The sequence below is a fragment of the Cupressus sempervirens genome, chromosome 11 (assembly GCF_028749045.1).
Source record: "Cupressus sempervirens isolate cs-2001-9-10 chromosome 11, ASM2874904v1, whole genome shotgun sequence".
In the NCBI taxonomy this organism is placed as follows: Eukaryota; Viridiplantae; Streptophyta; class Pinopsida; order Cupressales; family Cupressaceae; genus Cupressus; species Cupressus sempervirens.
Window position 1 is genome coordinate 146,745,980 of NC_143128.1, and position 22,993 is coordinate 146,768,972.

Here is a 22,993-nt window from a genome sequence, read left to right on the forward strand (position 1 = left end):
AAGAAGAAAAATCAATGAAGAACTATGCCTTATATCTCAAGTAGAACCAAAGTATGAAAGTGAGGCATGTAAGGATGACTATTGGAAGCAAGCTATGAAAGAAAAATTGGATCAAATAGTGTAGAATGAGACATGGGAATTAGTCCCTAGACCAATAGACAAGAATGTGATAGGAACAAAATGAGTATTTGGGAACAAGATGAATGAACAAGGTAAATTTTTAAGGAACAAAGTAAGACTAGTATGTAAATGTTACTCATGGCAAGAAGGAATAGACTATGATGAAACCTATGGTCCTGTGGCAAGAATTGAAGTAGTAATGTTATTCTTAGCCTATGTACCACATAAGAAATTCAAGGTATATCAAATGGATGTCAAGTCAATGTTTCTAAATGGAGAACTTGAAGAAGAAGTATATATAGAACAATCTAAAGGTTTTCCTTTAACAGATGACAAGGATATGGTATGTAGATTGAAGAAATCATTGTATGGCTTAAAGAAAGCACCTAGAACTTGGTATGCAAGGTTGGACACACATTTGACAAAACTTGGATTTAGCAAAGGTATGGAAAATAGTAATCTATATTGGAAAGAAATAGATGATGGATTAATGATTTTATAATGATATCATATTTGGAGGAGATGATGATGAAAGTGACAAGTTTGCAGAAGAAATGAAGAAGGAATTTGAAATGAGTATGATAGGGGAAATGAAATACTTTCTAGGATTACAGATTGTGATGGATAAAGAAGGAATCTTTATTTCTCAGACTAAGTATTTGAAATATCTATTGAAAAGGTTTGGTTTGGAAACATGTAAACCAGTTGGAACACCTTTGGTAACTAGACATAAGTTATCTTCAAAGGATGAGACACCTATTTTTGAGTAGAAGAAGTATAGATCTATGATTGTAGGATTGCAATATCTGACTCACACAAGGCCAAATATAGAAAATGTAGTTGGAATTGTTGCAAGACTTCAAGCTAATTCTAGAGAAGCACATTACATAGTAGTTAAAAAGATATTTAGATATCTAAAGGGAACTCTAGAATTTGGATTGTGGTATGACAAATCTAATTATTTTACTTCATATGCTTATACTAATGTTGATTGGGTAGGCAATATGGATGATAGAAAGAGCACCAGTGGTGGAGCCTTCTGTCTTGGAGGAAGATTAGTTTCTTGATTAAGCAAGAAGCATGATTATATCTCACAGAATGATTATATCTCACAAAGTACAACAAAGACAGAATATATTACAATAGCAAACAATTGTAATCAAGTTGTTTGTATGAAGCAAATGTTGAAGGATATAAGGATAGATTTCAGTGAACCTATTGTCATACATTGTGATAACACAAGTATAGTAAATATGTCAAAGAATCCAATATTGCATTTTAAGACTTAGCACATTTCTATCAAGTATCGCATGTTGAGAGAGAAAGTTGAAGAAAAGGAAATCAAATTGGAGTATATAAGAACCAAAGAGAAGATTGTAGATATTTTCACCAAGCCTCTTCCCAAAGAGACTTTTGAGTATTTGCAAGGTGTGTTAGGGGTTATGCCCCAAACTACACCAGAGTAGATGATGCAAGAGTGCATCAGTCGAGTGTTACAGAGCACTATTGTTTGCCTGGACTAAATGTTGATGCTTCCTATATGCGGGAGTATCTATGATGGACATAGTCATCAAAGACTCTTGATGGATGTTGTTTTGAATAGTGTCTATGGATACTTGAGAAAGTCAAAGATAGTTGTTGCAGAGATAGATGGTTGTTGAAACCTTTGACATTGATGTCAACAGGGGAGAGATTATAGTATGAAAAATAGTCTGATATAGAGAACATTGAAGGGAGAGGTTACAACATGATATAGAGTGCATTGAGGTATATCAATGGGGGAGAATGATTGATGAAGAGGATTTGAAAAGAAAGGATGACAATCTACAAGTGTTATTCTTGGAACTAGATGTTTTTCATCTATGTTTCCATCAATGCCAAAGAGGGAGATTGTTGGAAGCATGAATGTTGATGATACTTCTATGGGGGAGTATTATAGAAATATGAATAGATCCTTATCATGATTATATATTACATTCATAATTGTGTCATTGATGTCAACATAGAAATTTTCCATGGTATCTAACAGAAGAACAATTGAGCGATCAGTTGGATAGTGAGTTCAGTGGTGTTACCCTAGAAGTTGTTTGGACAGTGGGTCCTTTTGTATTCTACAACTCCTAACAGGGTTTTCCTGACTCCTAATAGGGTTGGAATCTCCTAACAGGGATTCAAAGTCTCCTACCATGAACTCTTATGTACTGAATGTGTTTATAGACTCCTAATAGGGTCAAAGATTACGGCATGAAAAATAGTCTAATATAGAGTACATTGAAGGGAGAGATTACAACATGATATAGAGCACATTAAGGTATATGAATGGGGGAGAATGATTGATGAAGAGGATTTGAAAAGAAAGGATAAAAATCTACAGTTGGAATTCTTGGAACTAGATGTTTTTCATTTATGTTGTCTTCAATGCAAAAGAGGGGGATTATTGGAAGCATGAATGTTGATGATACTTTTATGGCGGAGCATTGTAGAAACATGATTAGATCCTTATTTTGATGATATATTACATTCATGATGATGTTTGTCATTGATGTCAACATAGTAGTTTTATGTTGTATCTAACAGAAGAACAATTGAGAGATCAATTGGACAGTGAGTTTAGTGGTCATGCCCCAGAAGCTATTTGGACAGTGGGTCCTTTTGTATTCTACAACTCCTAATAGGGTTGGAATCTCCTAATAGGGATTGAAAGTCTCCTAAAAAGGACTCTTATGTACTAAATGTGTTTATAGACTCCTAATAGGGTCCATCCTCTAATACATATATATATATATATATATATATATATATATATCAGTATATCTTTGTGGGAATCATTCCCACTAGGGTTTTCCCTCTAATCAAGGGTTTCCCTAGTTAACAAATCTAGTATAATTGTGTATGTGCATCTTGTTATGGTTGCTATTTACTTTGGTTGAATGGTTAAGATTAATTAAGGTTGCTAAAAATTTTAATTGGATAACTATTTCACCGCTACCCCCCACCTTTTAGTTATCTTGGTGAACTATTATTTCTAATATGTTCATCTACTAGTCATAGGGATGAAGTGTCTGTGGCTTTTTATATTATGATGAAGGCATTAGAAATTGGTTATCAGAAGCTATGGCTAGAAGGGGATTCTTTTAACATTATTAACATGCTAAATAATAATTATTCAGTGACATGAAATATTGAAGTGATAATTGGGGAAATAAAAAAAAGCTCCTTAATAATTTTGACAAAGATTTTATTTCCCATAATTATCATGAATGTAATAGGGTTATTGATTGGATTGCCAACAAAGCCATTGGTATGGCTAGGTTTTTGACATAAGCGGATGACCTATGTAAAAAAGTTGATTTAAAGGTGCTTATTTATTATGATGTGACAAATGCAGTGGTAAAAAGGAGTAATTACTTGTTTTGTTTTAAATAAAGGTTGTTATGGCATTAATAATGGGTTTAATAATTTTTCAAGGGAGTACCTCCTCATAATTGCCCTCTTTATTTGGTGCATTTTCTAGATTTTTTTGAAAGAGAATTTAAAGGTTGCAAGTCTGTTTTTTGCAAAGTGTTGTTTTTTTGCAAAGGTAATTTTGTTCATTTGGTGAGAAAGATGGGTGGTGAGCTAAGGAAGCAAGAGCCATCAAACTATGAGCATTGGAAGGAGAAGACTGCAGTATGGGAAATTCTTCAAAAGGGTAAAATTACCATTTACCTTCAGAAATTGCATGGATTTGAACCTAATATCATTGAGGATTTCTTCAAGAATTGGTCGAGGGAGAAAGTGTCTTTGCATGGAGTTATTATGTCTCTATCCAAAGCTAAAATTACTGGGCTTCTAATGAGGGGAATTGAATTTAGAAATGAGACTAAAATTTTGAATGTTGCACTTAATAAATTCCCAAAAACCCCCGAGGAAGAAAAGAAATTGGTGAAGGAGGGGGATTTCTTTGATCTTGACCAAGTTAAGGAAATTTGGCAAGATGTGTTATTATGCATTCGTGAGTACTTCATTTTGGATGGGTGGTCACAATGTGTGCATTATTTCTATTTTTGTTTTTTTGAACAATTTTAGATACAAGGATAGGGTTTCCTTTCCCTTTTACATGAAGCGTCCCATGTTAAATAACCTTAGTGCTCAAAGGGAAAAATGGAGTAGGCCCTTCCTTCATAAAGGGCTAATTCTATTAATTGAAGAATATTGTAAGGAGAATGTTGTGAAGTTGTCTCCTTCAATGAGAAAAGAAATAAGACTCTTGGGATGGACACTTTGGATAAGTCCAGTGAAAAAAAAAAAAGACTCATAATGTGAAGATTAAGGAGATAAGTTAAGAAGAATGGAAATAGAGTCGAATAGCAACTCGAAAGCTGATGAGGAATTTATTGAGAAAAAGAAAATTAAGAAGAGTAAGAAGGAAGGTAAAGTTAAGATTAGTAAGATGGATGCCAGACCTAAAGAAGTCTTGGAGGATGAAAAGGATACTTTAGAGAAGGAGAATGATGAAGAAGAGGAGAGGGAGGTATAGAGTGGGGATTATAGTTCAAACAATGAAGGGTATTCTAGTAATCAAGGTGACTCCTCGGTAAAATCTAATGGCACAAGAAGTAATGTGGGTTCTTTGAATTTGGGGACAGAGGAATAGATTAGGTCTTTGAACCCCTTTATGGACAAAGACATGACTATTAAGGAGAACCTACTAACCACTCAAGATGGTCAGGAAAAGGGGCATTCTATGGAACCTAAAACTAATTAAGATTATATGAATACTTCTATTACTCATGAGCCAAAAATTGATGATGTTTATCAGAAGGTCAACTAAGAATGAGAAAGATGCCTTGGCTGGGGAAAGAAAGTTGGTGCTTGAAGATGCCCAAGATGACATTGATTATCTTGAGTACAACATGATTGATGGGGATAATGGGGCGGTGAAAATTAGTGGGAGAATTATGTTCCTCCACAAAGCCAAATTAAAGGAGGATGCCTCCCTTCAAGATGATCCTTGGCTTTACAATGAGATCATCTCCCTGAAGAAAAATGTTAGGGACTTGCAGGACAACTTGGAAAATGAGAAAACCAAAAGAATTGAGATGGAAAGTAAAGTTGGGAATATCCCAAAGAAACTCATGGCCTATGAAGCAAGGTTGAGGCATCTGATTAAGGACAATCAACAACACATGGACATGGTTACCTCTAGCCTATGTGCAGCAGTGACGAGTATTTGAAGGAGAAGCAATGACAAAATCATTTCCCCTATGGTTACCCAGATAATTGGTGGCCCAAAAAAGAGGACAAGGCAGAGCATGAAAAGGGCTATTGAAGTTGTTCATGGTTTGACTCTCGAAGACCTCCTTCAAGAGGTTGTTAATACTGGTAAAGAATTGACTAAGGCAACAAAGAAGCTGGTGTAAGTTTTCTCTATTTTTATTTTAGGTTCTGGTTGCTAGTCGGGGTTTCTGGTCCTGGATTTTACTGTTGGATGGTTAGCAATTTTTATTTTCCATCTTTTATTTTGTATATTTGACTGTATTTAGGTTTTAGGTCCTTGTAAAACCTAGTTTCTAGCTTGTTGTCATACTTGTTGGTTCCAAGTCCTTGTAAAACTTGGTGGAACTTTTAGCTCATTTATCTATTTTTTTGTTTTTTGTATGGGCTTTCCAGTTCCCTCGAAACTAGTTTTCATCGTAATCCAAAAATATAGTTCAACTTTATTATATTTTCTAGTATTATATTTTGTATTAGATAGTATAGAGAAGATCATGACAAGAAAATTTTAACATATCATTAATATGGAGCTAAAAATGTTTATTAGTCTTTTTTTTTATATCTCATTTTTAATAGTTTATTGATGAGTCTAATAATTTTGTGTAGTTTACTTACTAAAGATCATATATTTTCTTTGATTACACCATCCATGAAGGTTTCTCAACAAATTCAAAATACAATTAGGTCATGTCAGACCTTTGCCTTATTTAGACATATTAGAACCTTTACTCATAACAACTTAACCAAAATATGACTTCTAATTTAAATATCTACTTCTTCACAATTTTCTTTTTTGTTTGCATAGGAGGTAACCTTGCGTCCTAGCTCAACACCCAACAACCCATATCTTGGGTACCTTTGTGAGTTAGGGTGAGACAAATCTCCCCACAAATGGGATCATCCACCTAGAAGCCATCTCACCTCTTAAATCCGATAGGAAGTTTAAATCCGATAGGAGGTTTAAATCCGATACCATGAGGAACTACACACAACCTCAAGCCAACTATGCTACTGTGTGGCTACTTCTTCACAATTAATTATAATCTACTATATAAAACAAATAAACCAATATCTATATAGTTTGTGTAAGGATAACAAACACAATCCACTTTTAGGAGATATTTATGGAATTGCATCATGAATGTTTAAAAATGAGGAAAATATAGTTCCGGAGCTAAGTGAAGCATTTGACAATATCCTAAATAGTGGTTGCTCTACTAAAATAGTAGAAAATTCCAAATTATTGTTTCTTATAGATGTAAGTTTTTATAGGAAGACTTCTATTGTTTGAACAAAAATCATTTAAACACTAGCATGAAAGTATAAGATAATTGTTTGGAAAACCGAATTTTTTTTTTTTTAAATGAATGTATTTGTTAAAGATTAATTTTCCTCTTTTCATTTTATTTCTAATACTTAACCTTGATCAACTTATTTTACATAGTTCTTTTAATTTTTTGAAAAACTAATATTGGATGGCCTTGCCTCGTTGAACCTAAACCACCTAACAAGTGACAACCCATAAAACTAAGTAATCTCAAATCACAAAACGTGAAGAACAAGTAAGAGGTAGAGTTTCTCCAAAGAAAAATGGTAAGAAAAAGGATAAACTTTTTTTAAAAGTTAAACAGAAACGTGAAGTATAAGTAAAAAACGACATCACACAAAGTGTGAGAATGATGAAAGAAAGTAACGTAAATGAATTCCTGGAATGGAGGATGGAAGAATGATTGCATGCTCGGGAGAATCAGTATTTGTTTACTTGCAATACATATTTTATGGAAGTAGTTGAGTTTGTTATGATATGTCCCCCAAATGCTATCACATCATATAAAATGTGAAGGATTTTTGGGGATTATTTTCTTCCATGATTCCATCACTATAATCAATTCTATATAAAGTTAGCCAGGGAGTTGTTGAAATTGAAAAAAAACAAAGAGAAATGAGAAACCAACATGCCTTATATAAGGATATATTGGAGCATATTGAATATAATAAAAAAACATATAATTTATATATTAGATATTATATTTATAGTTTGTGTATTAATTTAAAATGAATAAATTATTATGAGTTTTTTGCTAAATGGATATTTAACACAATTTATAAGGTAAGATCATAATTTATAATTTAAATTTGAGATTATAATTATATATATCTTTCAATATCAATTATGTAATCTGCCTTAAAAATTATATATTCATTAAATATTATACTACTAATACATAGATTTAAATACTTTTTACAGCATACTCTACATAATATTTTATTTAATATTCCTAAAGATTCTAGCTTATATAATCTTCACGTCATGTTCAACAGCTCACATATATATTATCGAATATATAACTTGTTGCATGATTCGCACATCCTAAACGTCAAAAATTGGAACCATTTTGGATTATAAATGTATTCTTAGGGGAAAAAATTTCCTTCCAATACTCATGATTTAACAAATGTCATGCATATAACAAAGTACATTACAAGTACTTGCATTTTCCAACATTATTCATGTATTGTAGTATGGACGGTCAAAACTCTATCAACATACATGATTCATGAAATGATAGGATAGGATTAAACACTTTGGTGGTGGTGGTGGTGGTCATTATTTTTAAGCAATAGAAATATATTATTTTTGAAGTAATATTATATTATGGTATTTCATAAAGTGAAAATGTAAGATATTTCAAGTATTGTAATTTTTAAAATTATTTTTTTCCCATTTTTATTTGCTGAATTTTTTTGAATAAATTTTTAAAAAATTCTCACAAAAATTAGTTGTACTAAATTTTTAAATTATATTTTATTTTAAAAATTAAGTAAATAGATTTGATTTGTTTTACCTATGTTATTTTTTTCCTTATTTATTATTAGTTTACTATGTGTCTCACATTAGCAAAGAAATTAAAGTAATCCATTCATTATTTTGTTCCATCTAATTGATATTTTACATCAATTTTAATTTGAAAAATTTCGTCATAAAATTAGTGTCCAAAATAGCAAATAACATGTATTACTTTTAACATATTTTAGCTAATTTTTTATTTCAATGAAAATAACGTGATTAGTTTATACTATAAAAATCTTAGTTTATTTATCTCTATCAATTTTTATTTTTTATTAAATTTCTTAACTTATAAATTAATGCAATGTAAGTTCTTTGTTTAGATAGATTTTAATGACAAAAATTCACTCTAATTTATTTGGTGACTTTTTTAACTACTATCCAAAGTAACATTTACTAAATGTAAGATATTTTAGGCCATTTATTTCAATCCAAACCATATGTTTATTTTATACTATGAATCGTAGTTTATTTATCTACATCAAATTTTCATAATTAATTTATTTTGAATAAATAAATCATGACAATTTAAGTTATCTTTTACTATAAGATATATATTGTTAACTTTTCATGGAAACACTTTAAGATATGAGATATTTTACACCAGGGTCTCATTTATAAACTTTATGAATTTCACTTGGCCCTATGTCCTCTTGGTAACATGTCTATCCAAGTCATGGTGCAAAATGAGGCCTCATCAGCTAGGTCGACCCAAGACCCTCGATTAGGGACTAGTAGGAAGAAATTCCCTAAGAACCTCATCAAACTTGATACCATTTACTCTCCTAAGTCTAGGGATGCTAAGAAAAAATGTGTTAAGGACCCCCTATTGAATCTAGGTTGTTAGCACCAACTGATAATGTTGATTAATCTATATCTAAGAGTCATTTCAGTTTGATTCAAGAGCATCCTGGGTGTAAGAGCAATCTTGCATCACCCAAAATATTTGTGTTTTCATCATTTTCTATTTTAATAAGGACTAGTAGATAGGGGGTTGCTATTTCTTGGAACTTGCTATATTTAGTAAATTTTTCATATGAGCTTAGAATTTTTTGATTTTCTACATGAAGGTTCATTTCAGAATTATAAGCCTACCATACAAATCTCATTGCTCTAGCTTAAGTATCGAAGAAGTTATTGCAGATTTTTGGTGGAAATTTTAGGAGAAAAATCTGCAGGCTCACTGTTGGAGACCCTAGAGTGCTCGGATGAGGTCTGAAAACTCAATGGAAGAGTGCTTCAACCATTTTGAGCCTGTAGATCACAAGCTGGTTTTTTTGAAAAGTGGTTATAATAGGAAATCGGAATAACGGTTTGAGAGTTATGGCCTTCCAAAGTTAGGCTACCTAAAATTTCTAAAATAATTGTCAAAGATGTGTATGGCCAACTCTATATGTATTGTTAGGGTCTGTTGGCCCTACGGATTAAGTTTGAGTGTCTAGAACCTTCCCGAGTGGCATAAAATTGTCTATTTAAGAAAGACTCAAACATTGTCTAGGACAACATTGGGTGGTAGTTCACAGCTTAGTCTTATAGATTATTGTAATGAAGGCATCCATGTGGGTTAGCATATTGTACTTTTGAATTCTATAATTCTGCATTTGCTGCAAAAATAAGAAGTCCATATTTTGTTCTCACATTTATTATTATTTTTTTGTTTTTGTTATGTGTTCATGGTATTAAGGGGACCACCCTTCATCAATTGGTATCAGAGCTAGAGTTCTTGAGTGTGTGGATAGATTGTCAACTATGTGAAAATTTGCACCATGACCGTGGTTTGGGTTGAGCGTGTAGACAAATCGTTGACTGTGAGGTAGTTTGCACTAAGGTTTCAATAAAAGTGTGAAAATGCTTCCACGAAGAGAGCATGGTAGAAGAATCATAGGTGTTACACCTAAGGGTTTTAGAGCCCTCCAAAGAAAAATGCAAGCATTGGAAGAACAAATGAAAGTGAGGATGAGGATAAAGTAGAAGAAAATGTCGAAGCAGAGGCAGTTCTAAACCTAGAGGAAGAGAGGCTTTTTAAGGCCATCTCCAAGATTGGAAAAATACCTAAGTTTGAGATTCCCACATTTTTGGGAGATCTTAACCTAGAGGACTTGATTGACTGGATCAATGAATTGGAGTACTTTGAGTATGAAGATATTGAGGATCCTGATAAGGTCAAGTTTGTGAAGGTGAAACTGAAGGGACATGCAAAGATTTGGTGGCAAGAGGGTCGATTGGAGTGAAATAGAAAGGGAAAGGAAAAAATCACCAGATGGGATCAGATGATAGCTAAATTGAAGTGACAATTCATTCTTTTGGATTATGAGCTTGATCTGTTGAAGAAAATTCAAGGGTTGAAGCAAGTGAGAAAATCTATTCAAGAGTATACTGAAGAGTTCTATCAAGTTCTCATTAGAACCGACCATGCATAATTTGATAAGGAGAAAGTGGCCTATTATCTTAACAAGTTAAGGCCAATTGTTTAGGATGTGTTGAGCTTAGTTTGAATGAATAGTATAAAGGATGCATACTAGTTTTCTCGAAGAGTTGAGCAAAAACTAAGCAAGAAATTTGAGAAAAAGGATAGTGGAAGAGGTCCCGATGGAAGATCTAGTAGACAATCTTATGGAGGCAGTAATGATGATCAGAAGAACAAGGAGTGGTCGGAAGTAGTAGTCAAAACTAGAGGGGAAACAATTCCAATCATTTCCATGATCAGAATAATAGAGATCAGAGTGGGAGAGGCAGAGGACAAGAATCTAGAAGAGGAGGCTTACGTGGGAAATGTTTTCACTTCAAAGAAGAAAGACATAGAGCATTAAAATGTTCCCAATCGAAGGGAATGATAGATCAAAGAATAGAAGGTCAAGACAGAGTTGCACAAGTTGATGAAGATGCCAGATCATCACCTTTTGAAGATGTTGAAAGAGGAGAAGTCCTAGTTAATAGAAGAGTCTTGCTAAGTGGTGAGAATGAATGTGAAGATAAGTGTTGTGATTTGATCATTGATGGTGGAAGTACTAACAATATGGTGTTAGAAATGATGGTCACAAAGTTGAAGCTAAAGAGATAGAAATACCTACATTCATACCATATTGCTTGGGTGCAAGATGACCATAAGGTCATGGTCAATGAGTGGTGCTTAGTAAAGTTCAAGATTGGAAGCTACCAAGATGAGGTACTTTGTGATATCATACCTATCAACATATGTCATATGTTGTTGGCTAGGCCATGGCAATTTGATAGGCATGTTGTACATGATGGGTGAGAAAATACCTACACTCTAACCAAAGATGGAGTGAAGCATAAGTTGAAGCCATTAAAGGAGAAAGAAGAAAAGGTATGTAGTACTACCAGAATATGTTTTGTTGATGGAAAAGAGTTTCTAAAAGGTATGAAGTGTGAGCATGTGTGTTTTGCTATAATTCCAAAAGATAGTAAAGAAGAAATAGAGGAGGTAGCTACAAAAGTTGCAGATATGGCGGGAGTGTTTTCTAATATTGTATTAGATAATGTACCTAATGGATTGCTCCCAATGAGGAAGGTCAATCACCAAATGGATTTAGTTCTAGGAGCCACTTTTCCAAACAAGATAGCACACAGAATGACACCAACAGAAAGTAAAGAGTTGAACATACAAGTTCATGAGTTGTTGTAGAAGGGTTTGATTTGAGAGAGTCTGAGTCCATGTATTGTACCAATTGTATTAGCACCAAAGAATAATGGAGAATGGAGGATGTACGCAGATCCTTGCACTATCAACAAGATCACAATCAACTACATATTTATATTGCCAAGGATGGATGCTATTATGGATTTTTTGAGTGGAGCTAAGTATTTCACAAAGATAGATCTGAAGAGTGGGTACCATCAAATTTGTATGAGAGCAAGTGAGGAGGGGAAGACCACTTTCAAGACAAAAGAAGGACTATACGAGTGGTTAGAGGAGAACCAAGGAAAGAAGTTAGAGGAAAAAATTAGTTAGAGGAGAATAGAGGAAAGAAGTTAGAGGGCAGAAGTGATACATCTTATCAGAGAGGATCATGTAATGTTCTCGTTATAAAATAAATCATTAATCAAACTATTATTAATGGGCCCATTAGTTTATTATATCTTAGACCCTTTTTTTTTTTTTTGTAGTTTGTGTTGCCATCAGATATCTTTGTACACCCTCAAAAAGTTTTCCTCGACAGGTATTTAAGCATAGCTTGTAGGTAGTCATACAATTTGGATTACTTTCTCTATACTATGAATTCGCATTAGGATTCTCTATTGTTCACCATTCTGGAAGTGAAAGACTTTCCCTATTTGGCTCTTTTGATTTCGGTGGGATTCAGACTCACCCTATTCTATCACCTATAACACTTCGCTAGGATCTAGGAAGTCAAAGCACTGTCATATTGGCATATATTAATTGAAGGATTATTCATGTTCGATCTCCCTTATCGTTTGAATTTTATCTGATGAATTTGGGATTATAATTTTATGTTTGAAAGACTAAAATTGTCTTCCATTTGTACCTTAGTACTACACAAGATTAACCATTTTTCAACTATCAAATCATCTTCTGGCTTCATTCTTCTTACCGTACAACCTTCGAATTTATCCTCAACCCATTACTACATAGTCAAACCCAATCCATCGTACAATCCCTACAAACTCCCAAACAATATCATACAACCCTATTTTGTGTTATACCATATGACTTGCTACATATCCTTTCATATGTTCATCTACCCTCTATGATCATACTGCATTCCTACTACTCATCCTTCCACTGTATGACCTATACCATATGGCCTCTCCCTTGTTTGTTCCTCCTCAATTAGTGTTTGTACATCATCTCTACTTAGCCATGTTGCTTCAATACTCTATACTATCTCCATAGTAGAATCATCTGAGTGACATTTCTAGCATCTGATAGAGAGAGAGAGATCATTTCCAGAGAAACTATAGGGAATGGAACATTTTAGTGGTATCAAAGATTTGATCCTACGAGCCCATGGATAGTGAATGAGAGTTTATAGCTGGAAGAGAAGAAGAACCCAGTCCATTGATAGAATGGTTGTCAAACCAAAACCCACAACTACCAAACTTGTGGCACTACTGAGAGAACTTCTAAGGAATTAGGCACATATCAATGATACTTAGCATCTCATGGAAGAAACTCTCAAGAAGTTGGCAGATAATAAAATATCCAGTGAACAAAAAGGTCACAGTGTGGATTCGGTGTCTGGTAAACCAAACCCTCATCCAACATGCTCTTCACCTTCCATTTCATCTTTTTCCCCATAGACAAAGGCACCACATAGAGGGAAGCAACCAACCTTTAAAGAAATGCAAGAACAACTAAGAGAAGACTGGAAGAGTGTAAATTTTGAGGAAGATATATTCGACAAGGATTATGTAGATTTGAGAATGAGATATTCAAGAGGTGAAAATAGAGGATATTTTAATTATGATCTCAGGAGGAAGTTGAGTAAAGTAAATAAGTCACGATTTGATGGATCTAGATCTATATCTGTGCAAGCATGGGTAATGAAGGCAAATACTTACTTCCACCTTAATCCTATGCCAGAAGAAGAAGCAATTAAATTTATGGCGTTACACTTGGAGGAAGTTGTGCATGAATGGTAGCATCATGACACCATCACATTGGGCCATGATCAAATAAACACCTATGCAAAATTCACTAAGAGATTGATAGATCAATTTGATGGTAGAGATCTGGAACTCAATTTCAAAGATTTGGCACAACTGAGGCAAACTGGATTGGTTGACCAGTACATTGCATAATTTCAAAAACTCTCTATTTTGGCCACGAATATTTTTGAAAGAAGATGGATAGTGCTATTCATGGATGAACTAACAGAACCACTAAAGGGTTGGGTAAAAGGGTTCAATCATGCCACCCTATCGGAGGCCATTAAGAAGGCACAAAGTATGGCATCATCTTCACGAAGTTACTCACATTCCAAACCACCGGTGTTTCCAAGGGACAAAGATAACAAACCTCCACTGAGAAAGTCACTATTAGATGAAGCTACCAGATAAGAGCTCTGAAGGAAGAAACTATGTTTCAACTGCAAGGGACCATGGGAACCTGGGCACAGATGCCTCAGGAAAGGAAAAATTCACTACATTAAGGTCGTGTCTAATAATAAAGAAGAACAAGAAGATATACCCTCCAAAGACAACCAACCCCAAAAGGACACCAAAATGGTTAGTTTGAACTATATGGAAAGAATTGTAGTATTGGTATGGTGTGGAGGAACTATCACCCTTGCTGATAGCCTGTGGTGCACAGTGTTTCATGTATGGGGAACCTTTAAAGGAAAAAGGGTTATAGTGATGCTCAATAGCAGGGCCACTTTAAACTTCATAAACTCATCTCTAGTAAACTGAAGAGGACTACCTATGGAGATGCATGTAGGATTCTAGTTCAAGGTTGTCAGAGGGACTCTTCTATCCTACACACACCTTGTTCCTCAACTAGATATCACAATGGCGAATTACACAGTGACCGAGAATTTCTTCATAGTTGTCATGCCCAACATACAAGGGCAAAAACACACCTATAATTTTTTTTTTAAAGGTTAATCACACCACTAAGTTTGATATTTTTATTTTCACAAGTTAAAGTATAGGTACTTTGAGATACGGATACAAGGCCTCCTATCAAAACTTTAAGACTACAACTTAGTTTAAAAACATCATGTAGGAATGGATCGTTAAAATTTATACTTTCATCGTTAAATCATTTAATTAATTTTAACAAACTAAATTCAATTAAATAAAGGACCTAACACTTTATTATTTTTAATTACACCGTGAAATATTACATCCATAAGACAATAGTACTAAGCTTACTAGTAAACATAATTTAAAATTAATCTAAATCCTATTAACATTAATAAATAAAATATCTATTAAGTAAAATTTCAATTAACAATAAAATTAATTGTTACGAACGACCATTTAAATAATATAAATTTAATTATTCGAAATGTTGAATAAAACAACTCATTAACTAAAATAATGTCTAACATACAATTAAATAAACTTTATTCTAATAACAATTTTGTTTAAATTTATAATCTATTTTAAAATAAAAAATTCCTAATAATAACGTTATAACTAAAATTAAATAAACTAAAAACATTAACACCACTAACTTAAATTATAATCTACTATAATCTAACATTTACTACAACTAACAATATCTAACTTTCAAACCTTTATTAATCTAAACATACTTAAAATAAAAATAATACTAACTACAAATTTAAAACAATACAAATATAATTGTAACATTTAAAAATATACTAATTAACTATCATTTAAAAACATATTAATTAAAATTACTTAGTAACACTAACTAAAACTTAAAATATAAAATAACAACCTAACTATAACTTTAAATTTACTAATTTATATATTTTTTTAAAACGTATTAATCACTTTTTTTAAAAAACTAATTAAATTCTAAAACTTAAAATAAATTCTAATGCTAACATTAAATACAATAAAATTAAATTACAAAAAAAATAAAAACTAACTAAAATCTAAAAATTATTTTAAAATCTTTCTAACCTCAAAAGGTAAGGGGAATGTACGTGGTCCCAAAGCTGCCCAAATTAGCTGGCAGAAAAATTCGCATTTGAAAGAGATATGACTTGAAACAAAAAGGTGGCTTTTTATGACTTAAAGAGGATGACATCAGCAGTCATGATGATACTTTAGATCAAGGCTTAGAATGGAGGGAACACTTGAGTTTTAAAGTTTTCTTGGTGGGTGAAATGGTAAGAACAAAAGAAATTTAGAATTTAGGATATTTTAGAATAAGATATTTTGAAATATATATATATATATATATATATATATTTCCTTCTTTCATTTTGAAGTATTTAATATGCTTAAAGGAATATTTAGATTCTTTGTTGCAAGAAATCAATTAATCTTTCTTTCCATACAAAACGCAGTGAGCATTTTTACTTTTTTGTTTGAAAGTCCTTTTTTTTGTCTTAGTATGGAAAAAAAAATTTAAGTCATGTAAATTTACCAAAGGAAAGAATTTTTTTTTCTGTCCTATATTTTTTTCTCCTAAGTGTTAAATTTGAAAGCGAGATATATTATCATGGCAAGGGGACTATTTATATAAATATATTACGTCCTTTTATTTTTTTTCTAACTATTGAATTTTCTAATATACTCAATTAGCCAAGGGGGATGCATTAGTTTTCTTCCTAGCATTGATTATAACCATCAAGTTTAATATTTTGTTTAAGAAATAATGTAGGATTACTTTCCATTCAGTCAAATACCAAATTTACTTGACATAATTTTGAATTTAAATTGCTTAATTATACACCATCATTTTATCTATTTTTCAATACACATATGCATATCACTGAAATTACGAAAATCTCATAAGCAAGGATATCACTCAATCTTTTTTTTTTTTTTCATTGTCCACCTAATTCAAAGGCTCCACCGGGAAAGAACCAAGAAGAAAACCTAGCGTCGTTGCCATTTCCAAAATAAGTTAACAATAACATTTTTACATAGGATTTCAATCCCGAGGAGAAATCTCCCAACAAAACTAAATTTCAATAACAATTTGAATTTCCTTCTTGGCCCTTAACAAGGGATCCATTTCGAATTCTGCAATACATCACAGTGATCATGGAGAGAACGAAAACTAACTGAGAGACAACCAATCATAACATGAAGACAAAAATCAAGCATTCACTTCCATCCCGGTTTGCACAACAGGTTCAACATTGAGCCAAACTAGGGAGAAGGTGAATTTTTCCAATAGGAGACATCAGACACAACACCAGAACAGGGGCCCTATTGGGGCTATAAACTCAAGAACTTTCGTTCTTCCATATCTTACTTTCTAAAACTCATACACATGGTTTGTGTTGACGAGTAAGGGCCCATAACACCCTACCCTCTCTCCCTCTTCTTGTCCTGAAAAAAGACTCTACACTATCGGAGTCACACTAAAGACCTTCCCTCGTACATGGCTACTTCTGCCCTATCCAAGGGTGAGTAATGCCAATACAACCCATACAATCCCTTCGAAATTTAAAGCAAAACACAAAGGAAAGACATTCAAGAAAACCTATTTCAAACCCTCCCGAAACATGGTCAACATACATACAAATATGCAAATGCAAACAAAATAGCTTAAGTATGAACAAAACATGAACAACATAAACAAAATAAGCTGAAGGATTCCTACCTTCAAAATAGAGTTATGGCAAAATGAACAAATTTGAGATGAGCTTTTCCTTCCTTCTCTTTCTCGTTCAATCTTGAATTCCTCTCTAAAACTAGAGATTGGGTGAACACTCAAACCCTCTCAAAATTACCTCTCAAAAGGATCCTAAACTCAACCACTCCAAAAAGCATTAACTCCCCCACTTGCCTAAAGTTCTAGAGGCTTCTACTCAACTAGATCTAAGGCTAGCCTCAAGGTAGAGTTAAAGTTATCCAACTCATGATGGAAATAATCAATTTTCTCAATAAAGCAAAAATGGGGTTTTTAAGTGACTATAAAAGTCAACAAAAGGGGCTAGAGAGGTGGAAAATGCTCCCAACCCATACCCATACCCCTTACGTACTTAGATTTCATGATTTTAAGCCTTTAGGATTAATTAGGGACCTATCAAAAGCTAAAAATTTTTAGGAGTTTCTAACAGCTTTCAAAAAGCAACTTACTTAGTAATCCTAATTAGGGGTAATTAATCTTGATTACTAACTGATTAGCAAAAATAAGTCACTAACCTAGTTCGACTAAGATCTTAAGGTCACTCAATTAACCCTAGCTATCATGTTGGAATGCATATACAATTCACGAGTGTCAAGCGACACTGAAAAATCATTGTTACAAAACATTAACACTAATGATTATAAAAAGGTACATTCATTCAACTCACAATACAAATAAAATACAAACAATGAGGTTTGCATCTTTTGTTTGACTCAATCCTAGTTTCCACAATTGGTACATAGGGTTTAGTTCTGTTTCTCCGTTAGATTTTTCAGCTAAAATATCCTGCACACTTATTGAACACATCAGTAGCTCAAGAAAATCTCATACATATATATATAACTTATCAGAGAAATTACATAAATTAAAATATGAATCTTTCATATAACTAACTATTTAATTTATTTCTACTCACATTTAATCATCAACAATCACATAATAAATATAACATATAACTTATTCATTAATTTAGATTAAGTACTAGTACAATCATTGTTAGGCATGCATATACCTAAACATCATAACATCACCAATTAAAGGATACTAAACTATCTGAAGCATAAAACTTAATCATAGAGGTATCAAAATCAACACCCGGGTGATCCCACAATAATGGGTTCCACTTTTTGACCAATTTTGACACTGAAATCAATATTTTTGCAACAAACGTTACGTTAAAGTGACTATATCTCCAAAACTATAAATAATTTCAAGATGACATAAACTAGTGATTTTGAGTACTTTGTTCCTACTTTGTAACCATATTTTTTAATCTAAAAATAAAATTTGTTTATGTCAATTTTGTTGTCTCCTCCGAAAAGTGGTACATAATAAAATTTAATATTTTAAAAAGTGACAGTCCGTTCCACACACATAACTTTTTTTCTAGAAATGATAATGAAGTAATTCTTTCGACATTAGATTTGTAACATCAATATCTAGAGGATGCATTTGGTTTGATTTATTTTGGTTGAATATTGTATAGTTTATGAAGTTTTGAAGTGACATGAATCGTAATTCACACATACGTTCTGTTTGACACAGATAATTTGAAGTCAATTTATGATAAACCATTTTTTTTTTTTAATAGAAAGGTATCTCAATAAGCCAGTTTCTCCATATTTTTCAAAAAAAAATTGACCTAATTTACTAATTTTCTCGAGGTGTCAAAGTCGGTTAATGTTCAATCAGTAATGAACCTATAATGAGTTAAACTCATATTTGAAAGTCTTAATAATTAAATTATGTATTAAAATTATAGTCATTGGAAAGCTTGCTCCGAGCAGCACATTTTGACATTTTTTATTTTACAGTAGGAGATCATTCTCTTGCAATTATGGCAGTCAAAAAAGAAAAAAAATGAAAAAGGTTAAAATTTATGTGATTTTGCATGTTCGTGCAAACATGGCGTTCGCGTGAACACGTTTACCATGTTCGCGTGAACGTATGTTCGTGCGAACATGCAAATCATGTTTGCCCGAACATATTTATCACATATGTTCGTGCGAACATACGAAATATGTTCACGCGAACATTATTTTTAAAAAAAAGTTCGTGCAAACACAATAAGTGTGTTCGCACGAACATATGGTAAAGTCAATTTCTCATTTTGCAATTTTTTTTCATTTTTGTTCGTCCCACTAAAGTGGAACCCATTATTGTGGGTTCACCCACCCTTATCATCAAGTGAAAATGCCTTGTATCATTGTTAGTGAAATTTTAATGTTTAATTAGTCGAGATAATGTAGTAGTTCTTGAGTCACTGAGTATTAAAACATGGATGTATCAACTGATCTCAATTTTCATTAGGGCATTCACAACATAAAACATTACTTTATATCCATTTTAATCTCCTATAATGGTTTTAACAGAGAATTCATATTTGATAATTACATACGAGGAGGGACCTTACAATAGTGGACCTTGATGACATGGAGTTTATTTCGGGCATATAGTGAATGGAGACACTTGATGAATACACTCAAAGCTTCAAACAGATGGACTTAACTTTTGTTGCTGATGGAAAGAAGGTTGTTCTCCACAAAATGACAAATGAGGGTCTAAAGGAAGTCTCTACACATTGGATGGAGGCAATTTTTTGGCATGATGACATTGCTTGGGCTACACACTATTTTGTCTTGGTAGAACCTATAAAAGGGAAATAGACACCTCTTGAGGATGATGGTCTCCAAAATATCTTGAGTGATCATGATAAAAAATGTATAGACATTCCTCTAAGCATATCACCTCATCAAGGGTTTGAACATATTATCAAGTTGGAAGCAGGAGCCAAGCCTGTCATAACCACACCCTACCACCATCCTGAGAAATTCAAAGATGGGATCAAAAAGATGATTTAGGGACTACTAGAGAAAGGATGGATCTGTCCTAGTTCTAACCCTTTTGCATCATTAATGGTATTTGTCAAAGAGAACGATAGGATGATGCGTATGTGTGTAGACTACCATGCATTGAACAAAAGAACAATAAAAAATAGATATCCTATTCTAAGGATAGATGAGTTGTTGGATGAATTACATGGCACAGTCTATTTTTCAAAAATAGATCTTCATCCCAGATACCCTTAGATCCACATGAGCGAAGATGTGAAAAATATGGAATTTTTTTTGTCACTACGAGAATTATGAGCTCCTATTCATTCCATTCAAATTAACAAATGTACCTACTACATTCCAATCATGCATAAATCACATCTTCAACAAAAAATTACATAAATACTTACTAGTATTTTTTTATGATATTCTTATTTATAGCAGGACATGGGAAAAGGACCTAAAGCACCCAGAAGAAGTCCTAAGGATCATGAAGAATCAATCTTTGTTTGCCAAGAAATTTGAGTGTGAATTTGGTGTGACAGAAATATTGTACTTATGACATGTTGTTAGTAAATATGGAGTTCAAGTTTATTAGGAGAAGATCTAGGCTATCTTTGATTGGCCTCCCCCAAAATCACTAATGAAATTGCAAGGAGTTTTTGGACTATGCAGTTATTACTGGAGGTTCATTAAAGGATTCTCTTAGCTTAGTGCACCCTTAATGGGTGTGACAATGAAGGGTTCTTTCTAGTGGAATGAAAAGGTACAACTCACTTTTGTTAAGCTGAAAGAGGTGATGAGCACTTGTCTCATACTTGCATTACCTAATTTCACTCGACCGTTCATTCTAAAGTGTGATGCATCTAAACAAGGCATTGGTGTGGTACTAATGTAAGATAGACACCACATAGCCTATGAGAGAAAGAAGCTTATGCAAATAGAATTCTTATATTCTATTTATGACAAAGAGATGTTGGCCATCATACATGTACTAACCAAGTTCTGACAGTACCTAGTGGGTGCCAAGTTTGTCATTTGTACGGATCACAATAGTTTGATTTTTTTTTGAAGCAACAAGACTTGAACTTGAGGCAAAAAAAATGTTTAAGAAAGGCTCAAGATTTTGATTTTTTCATTGAATATGTGAAAGGAAAAACAATGTGGTTATAGATGCTTTTCCCAGGAAACCTGCCATCTACCTACTAACCCAGATTTTAGCTAACTAGAAAAGACATTTGTTGGTAGAATACTCCAAAAATACATTTTCCTATGAGCTAATAGATGGTGTAATGTCCCCATTTTAGCAACTGACCAAGTGTGTGCGCGTTAGCCTTGTTCTACATGGTCCCGAGGGCTAACGAAGGGTTTAATGGGATCTTGGAGTGTTTTGGCCTAGTCATTTCTAGTTTGGGCCAAAACGAAGTTGATTTACTTAGTTTCAGGCATACTTACTATTTTTAGTAAGTCGGCAAGACACAGTGCAGGTCAATTTTGGTGATTGGACTCGATACTCCTTGGTGAGAGCTTTCCGATGAGCTATCACTCGCATTATTCGGAGTCCGATTGCTAATACATTTTAATGCCTGAAGTTTTATTAAAGTAACGTCTAATTTAATTGTAAAATATTAAAGTGTTACTTTAATATATATTTTATGGTGATGTGTACCCAAGGGAGACATAAGGGGTATTTTAATATATGTTTTATATTACACATCTTTTATCCCACATTGCCCATATGAGTTGAGGGGACCCGTGGGAATAGAATAAAAGGAAGCATTTGTGGCTTCATTAGACAGGTTGAATAGGAGAAGAAATTGGTGTGTGAGTTGCAGCTTTGTCCTTGGCATTTGAGGACGTCTATCCTCTCTTGTAACATTCTAGACGTCATTCCCTTAGGGTTTGGCCTTTGGAATTCTTTCTTATTGGCTTCATTATCAAGTAGTTTAGTTGCATTTCCGGCTACAGGCAGATTTGATATTTTGCTCATATCTTCTTCACTACTTGTCCGACGCTTATGCCACTTGGAGGGAATGGTATTATGAAGGTAGTGGACTGATTGGAGGACAAAGTATTGTAGCAGCAAGTTCGTAAGCATGGGCTGGAGTATTATGACAATATTGCTGAAGTAATTAGTGAGTTGATAAATCTGCCATGTATTTGGTTTTATGAATTCTGAAAATAACATTTTATTAGCAGCAGTTCATTTCCACTTTGCATATTATTGTAGTTTCTTTCTTGTTTATGTTGTATGATACCAATTCCATGCACGGAACACAACAAACAAATAAACGTTTGATTTCCAGAGTTATAAGGGGTTTTAAGAAGTTGAATGCAAACTGTTTGACATAATTCCTTTCAGCAATTTGGTTTAGTTTTTGGGACATCCAAGGGTGTCCACTACAGTGGTATCAGAGCTATAAGTCCTACCATCCTGTGGAGGTCTTATAGGGAATTTGGAACAGCCGGATAGAGGGAAAAAGTAAGTAAAAAAAACACAGGCTAAGCATTTATGTTTGAGCATGCGACAGGGGTCTTATAATTTCTGCGATACCAGAGCAAGACAAAATAGGATTTTAGACTTGCAAAGCAAACAGTCTAGTACATCCGTGCAGGGGAACATTGAATTCAACCATACAGACACAGAGGAGATATTCTGTGATCAGG

General features: G+C 33.2%; 1 pseudogene; it reads left to right on the top strand.

The window, feature by feature from the left end:
• The first annotated feature begins 4,450 nt into the window (after positions 1-4,450).
• The window catches only part of LOC149528622 (DNA-directed RNA polymerase II subunit RPB1 pseudogene), a 157,152-nt pseudogene continuing 138,609 nt past the window's right edge, over positions 4,451-22,993 (top strand).